General features: G+C 49.8%; 1 long non-coding RNA gene across 1 annotated transcript; it reads right to left on the minus strand.

The window, feature by feature from the left end:
* Positions 1 to 1,757: 1,757 nt before the first annotated feature.
* Positions 1,758 to 6,016, minus strand: LOC144953881 (uncharacterized). Its single transcript, XR_013640927.1, has 3 exons — positions 5,944 to 6,016; positions 2,939 to 3,081; positions 1,758 to 1,950 (listed from the first exon to the last, which is right to left on the minus strand). It is a non-coding gene; the product is annotated as an uncharacterized LOC144953881 (long non-coding RNA).
* Between the last annotated feature and the right edge of the window lie 866 nt (positions 6,017 to 6,882).

A 6,882-nucleotide genomic window follows, 5' to 3' on the forward strand; every position in this document is an offset into this window, starting at 1 on the left:
TGCCTGGCCCATGCCTCCGCCCAGTCACGTGACCAGGGGCCTCCATCTGGATATAAAATACCAAACCTGTTCATCTGCGTTGCATATTGTAAATGCTCAAGGGTCATGTGACCAGGTTTACTAACAAGACTGATCAATTCCACGCCTGTATTTGCTGCAATTTAACGGCAAATGGCGCACAGAACGGACAAAGAAGTAACTCACCCTCTCTTCACGCCCGTCGATGATCCTGAACCACTCCACCAGCGTGTAGGTAACGCCGCTGATTGTGCAGGTGTATGAGCAGGGCAGAAATGTAGTGCCTGCCATGGCGTTCATTTTATCTGGGGTCACAACAACGAGTTCTAGGGAAACCACACACAACGCCCACATTAATGTATATTTTCTTATCTAATGTAAATGTATGAACGCTAAACATTTGTCAGTAACAATGCGTTTTAAAAGTACAGAACAGACAGACCTCGTCAAACGCGGGGGGGTTACGTTCCTGGAAAATGCCATGTTGGGCACAACTTTGTTAGACACAAAACAGACCTCTTGGGAAAACTCGGGTAGCCTTCCAAATGATCACCCGCTCCCTCTTTGTTTAACTAATACTACAAGATGCTCGCCCTCGTTATTGTACTAACGGATGTTGAGTCGTTCTCACGTCCTGTGTGTGTGTGTGTACACTCTTTGTCCATTTCAACGAAACACACAAACCCCATCTCCTTTCTTCCCGCACCACGGCACTCACACCCTATGCTCACCACTAACAACATCTAGACGTCCGTATGAATAAGATTCTCAATAACTAGATGCATGCGGTAATGTGTGAATATTTTACTTTGTGCTGCTGCTGTGCGTTTTCAGTTCATTACATACCCACACGTACACAGAAATACACGGTAAATACATCGTTCTCACAGTCGATTCACACATTCCAACGGACGCAGCACTCTCATGGCACTACCTTTTTTATGCAGATACGAAAATGTTAGCAGCGTCAAACTGCGTATCACTGAAATATCACCCGTGTTGTGGAAAACAAACCCCATCAGCCACAACCGTCTAGATCCATAACACACCTTAGATGAATCTGTGTTGGGCAACGGTCTCCTCTCTATAATTTTTCGTTACCACATGTTAAATCCCGCCACTAATATACACATTAATTGGAATTGCTCACAGAGTAGTGCAACATGTCTTGCTAGAGAACAGTCCGCAGAGCGGATATCACAGAGCGGATATCTCAGAGCTGACTCTTGAGATTCCTTCAAGCGACCTCTGCTGATCCACGCAGTTAGGAGCAGGACTTTCCCAAATTGCTCTTCCACATAGAACAGCGCTTATCGCGTGACAATCAACCAGATACGTTGGAATTATCAGAGTTAAAATTTCGTCAATTAAGTGCAGAATTGCAGAAGGAGGGGCTTAGTCCATCAACTCACTCGACTTGAGGACTCGGTTAACTCGTAGGCAAATGTCTGGACTTGAACCCATACTTCTGAGTGGCGCTAGCTCAGAACTCTGACCTCCGAGTGACCTATGCAACGTTGTTTTAAGACTGCGTAAATGTCGGTGAGGAGCAGTCAAAGGTTCTGATGTTCATTGGTGGTGATGCGATCGTAGCTAGGGGTTGAACCCAGTTCACCATGGCACTGGGCCCATGCCTCTAAAGCTTACATGTTGAGTTCTATATCAGGTCTATAGGATAGATGATAGAGTTGTGGGTGGTAATATAGACGACGTTTGAAGATAATAACACAAACCTGATGGACTCTTGACATTCAGCTGTAGATACCCAATGTCTTGCATGTTTTGTGGAAACACCGTGACCTCACAGCGATATTGCCCAGAGTCGTGGGTCTTGATGTCACTGACGGTGATGGAGGCGTCGCACTTGGACACATCACCCATCCAGGTGGCGTGTAAAGGCCATTGTCTATCTCCATTGGGGAATTGATTAAGCTGTGGTCAACAAAAGCGAGAGCATGCACAGATCAAAGATGTATGTATGTTGTATGTATGTTGAACTTCTTTGGCACAGTACATAGCCAACCGTGCTAATCGGCGGTACGGGGGAAAGACAGCAAACTAAACACAAACATCAGTTTTAAGAAACGAGTTTTCAATCTAGATGATGATTTAGAAGTGCGTAGCTCCAGTGGCTTCCTAATATCGGAAGGCAGAGCATTCAAGATGGCCGCAGCAGCGCATGTGACACTGCGCGATGTGGTGACCATCTTTGTTCGATGGCCAGCCCAAAAGCCACTGCGAGGATAACCGGAGTTCGCGCCTAGAATGAATAAGAATGTCTTTATCATGTGTTGGACGCCTTTTACGGGAATCACTCTACAGGAGATGGTCAGATGTAGAGTTAGCACGGTTGGCTCGCAGTGACGTGCGGTGAGGTCAATGGCTGGGGAGGACGTCATCCCGGCTGGAGGCAGGAATGACGTCAAGGCCGGTTCAGGGATTTGGCGGTTGGGTGAGGTCGTGGCACTCTGAGTGAACCCGGCTGGACACGTGACCTATCAAGGTGGAGGCCGGGGGCCCCGGGGGGACCTGGGGTGGCCAGGTGGACAGCCGGCGAGCTTTGAGAGGGTTCTAGAAGAGGGGCGTGACCGGGGTGGGGCCCGGACACGCCGACGCTGATATAAGCAGCCTCCTCACGGGGCTCGAGGCTGCCCGTGTGAAGAAGGAAGAGGGATCGTGAAGACGCCTCCTAAGAAGAAGAGGCAAGGCTCCAGTTAGCGGACCCGCCAGTAGCCCACCTGGCTGGGTCAAGCTAGTGTATCCGAGAGTCTGAGATAGAGAGCGACGGTGTGTGTGTTAGTCAGAGCAGGACGGTGGTTACCACCCTATGTTAGTGTAACGAGGTTGTTGTTAATAAACAGTGTTGCCTCCCAAGAAGTGTGTGCGCCTATCTACACTATGAAAGAGATTTGTAACTCACCTTTTCTTCAAGTCCATCTCTGACCCTGAACCACTCCACCAGCGTGTGGGTAACGCCGCTGATTGTACAGGTGTAGGAGCAGGGCAGGAAAATCTTGCTGCCTGCTACGGCGTTCAATCTCTCTGGGGTGACGACCATAAATTCTAAGGAAACAACAACAAACAGCGCCCACTTTAGTACATCTCGTATGGAAAATGAGAATAGGTTTAACCCTTTCTGGTGTGTTTAGATGTTCAAACATCAAATAGAAACCTTTTTCAACAAATTAAGTGTTGCATTGACCACACACAGTTATTGTAGTGAACATACAAACAGACGTGGCTCTGATAATATTAAATGGCATTGCCATTTAATAATAATGTAATTATCGTGTTATATGCATTGTCTTTTAAACTGATTGGCCTACAGCCAGGAGTTAAACCCAGATATTTGTATCTTTATAGTGGCAACATGTCATGAGATGCAGATTCCATTGGATCCCTCAAAGTGCAGCGTAACCTTTCGTGTTAAGAGTATTGCCCACAGAAGTAGATATCACACAACTACCTCTGACATCTCATGAAGTGACCTCTGGTCCATGTGTGTGTGTGTGTTTGTGTTGAACTTCTTTCACACCATACGTAGCCAACCATGCTAATCGGAGGTGCGAGGAAACGACAACAAACTAAACACAAGAAAGCAGTTATAAAGAAATGAGTCTGTCAATTGAGATGATTTAAAAGTGCACAGCTCAGTAGCTTCCTAATATCGGAAGGAAGAGCGTTCCAGACGGCCGCAGAAGTGCATCTGAAAGCGCGCGATGCAGTGACTGACGGCGAGCATGTTGTATGTATGTTGAACTTCAAACAAGCTGACGAGCTTCCGGGCATGCACCAGACGACGCACATTAGCACGGATGTGGTCGGCAATCTTAGCCTTAGGTGCGAGCTGTTTAATGCGCAACTGCATGTCGATTGGGGGGCAAACCTCCCTATCATACATAAGATAGAATGGCGAGTACCCCGTGGCAGCATGGGGCGTAATTCTATAGGCGGCCAAGACACCAGGTATGTGGAGATCCCAATCAGTCTGTGACTCAGACACCTGGTGGCTTAGCATGGAGGTAAGTGTCCTATGTAATCGCTCAACCATACTGTCAGTCTGGGGGTGATATGGCGAGGTGCGAATTTTGTGTGTCCCTAGCAGGTTGCACACATCCCGCAACAGGGTGGAAGAGGAATTTTTCTCTTGGTCGGTCAGCAGGCGTTCGGAAGCACCCTTATCCAGGACGTAGCCCTGGAAAAAGGCCTCTGTAATGGCTGCTGCAGACTGGTTGGGGAGTGGCCAGGCCATGGCCCATCGGGTAAAATATTCCACCCCAACCAAAAGGTACTTCTTACCCCGAGGAGTAGCGGGAAACGGACCCAAAATATCCAATGCGACGATCTCATTGACCCGGGAAACCTTCATGGATTGGAGCGGCGGGCAGGACGGCCTAGCAGGTGGTTTCCGCCGTGCACATTCTGTGCAACCTTGCACAAGGTCAGCCACATCGTTTGCCATGCCCAGCCCAGAAAAATTCCAATTGGATTTTAGCTCGTGTTTTCTGAACACCCAAGTGCAAGAGGCGACTGTGGGTATCCCACACAAGCCGCCCCCGCAGGGAGGTGGGCACCACCATCATGGTGCTTGCTCGCCGAGGTCGCCGTCAGGACTGCAGGTACGTGGCTTGCTTCGTGTCTCCATAGCCAATAGCCACTTCTGACACCAAATGTAATGGGTTCCGGAGACACTTGTAGAGGTAACTTCTTTATTACAATACAACACTCCAACAGTCCTTATACAAAGTTACAGCCTAGGGACATAGCCTACTCCTAGCGTGCCTGACACTGGCTACGCTCTGGGGTCCTCCGGCTACAATTATCCTAGGGGAGGCTACCTGACCCGACCCAGCCAAGGTGCGGGTCTCGACTCTGGCTTCCTCGGAACTCGCCCTTACAAGGGTGTAGAGCCGGGAGTTCCAGAGTCCCACCACTGGCCCGCACAGCGTCCCGGCCCTTACAAGGACAAGCGGGACGAGGGGGTCCAGGGTCCTAAGCTGGCTGGTCTTGGGTCTTGAGCTGCGACTCGACTCAATCGGCCAGGGAGCTGCCCTTTTATCCCTCTTGCCCATCGAGGGGTGGCGTTGCGTGGGATCCTAGATCCCCCGCAGCACCCCATTGGTGGCACCAAGGGGCTCAGCTGTCTGGCTTGTCTGTGATCCTGAGGCCTGGCGCCGAGGGCTTAGCTGTCTAGGATCCTAGAGCCCCCAGCAGCCCCACCCCCCTTCTTGGGCTGGCACAGAGGCCCCTCCCCTGGGGGTCCGAGGTACCTGCAGATGGGCCCTGTCCACCGCTGCCGATAAGTGTGGCCCATTCACGGCACTACATTTGTGCTTGCGTGCGGGGATGGGAATCCGTTCCAGCTCGGACCCCGTTTGCTTGCCCTTGGGCTACACCCCCCTCAAACAAATATAACCCCCTTGTGGTAGCAGCTCTCTCGCTGTGTTCTTCCTGGTTCAGCAGTTCTACTGCTGGATTTATTTTTGACTGAGGACGATCGCTTGTGTTGCGATCGAAACGTCGTGATACATTATTTTATTTTTCTACCTACGTGACTTTACCGAAAGAACCGAAGAGTAAGATGATGGTGGTGGTGGTGATGATGATGGTGGTAATGATGATTGTGGTGATGATGGTGGTGATCATGACGGTGGTAATGATGATGGTGGTCATGAAAGTGATGATGACGATGGTGGTTATGATGGTCATGATGGTGGTGGTGGTGATGATAGTGGTGATGATGGTCGTGGTGGTGATGGTGGTGGTGGTGATGATAGTGGTGGTGACAATGATAAAAATGGTGGTGATGATGATGATGATGTTGGTGGTGATGGTGGTGATGGTTGTGATGATGGTGGTTATGGTCATGATGGCGATGGTGGTGGCGATGAATTCGGGTTGACCACGACCTGCTATTGAACTCACCACGTCGTGTTCTTTTTTGGCGCCGAGCTCCGGACTCCGAGCCATTCTCAACCCCCGCACTGTCAGCGACCACCGTTCCTGCGGATAAATCAGAATCTCAGAATCAGATATGTATGTATTGATACTGGAGGAATCCGATGAGTTATGACGCAAAATTTCACAGATGATCCAGTAGGGCCACGGGGTAAGAACGTTACGCTGATGACGGTCGCATTAGGGGCACCACGGTGGTGAGGAGATGTTAACTACCTCGCCTGGTATACAGGAGGTCTTGGTTTCGATCCCAACCATGATGCCTGTTGTATATTTGGAGTTTGTGTGTTTTCCCCGTGGTCTCGTGGGTTTTACTCTGGGTCCTCCGGTTTTTCCCTCCACATGTATAATCAACATCACGCGCTTAGAGTTTTTGGCTGCTAGATATTTCCACGTGGTGATGATGATGATGATGACGATCATCTACTTCGTTGAGCTATCACTTGTGGCCAGGTCGCTTCTGATAAAATAACTACACATCTCAGTGGGCCTCACCTGGTAGAATAACAATAGTTTAGTTTCGTGTTGAGTTCACATCCAGATCCTTCTGTGGAAGATGCTTTGACGAATGCGTGCAAAGTGGAGAGAGATCGTGTCACCGACTGGCGTAATAACGCACAATGCGTGCGTGTGTTTGATTCAGCACAGAGAGGCATTACTGAGTCTCTGTTGTGCCCCTACGCCCCTCTCGTCAATCCACTGCTGGATGAGCGCCTCATCACACCATGGCGGCTCCTGATGGCCACGTGACATACTTCACCATCCTGGCCAATGTGGGTTGGTGAAGGCAATCATCATAGCCGGCGCACAGCAATGCCTTGTACTGCCCTGCTCGCTCCTGTATCTATGTACGTATGTTGAACTTCTTTCACACCATACGTAGCCAAGCGTGTTAATGTACGTGTT

This window comes from Lampetra fluviatilis (assembly GCF_964198595.1).
Source record: "Lampetra fluviatilis chromosome 77 unlocalized genomic scaffold, kcLamFluv1.1 SUPER_77_unloc_1, whole genome shotgun sequence".
Taxonomy (NCBI): Eukaryota; Metazoa; Chordata; class Hyperoartia; order Petromyzontiformes; family Petromyzontidae; genus Lampetra; species Lampetra fluviatilis.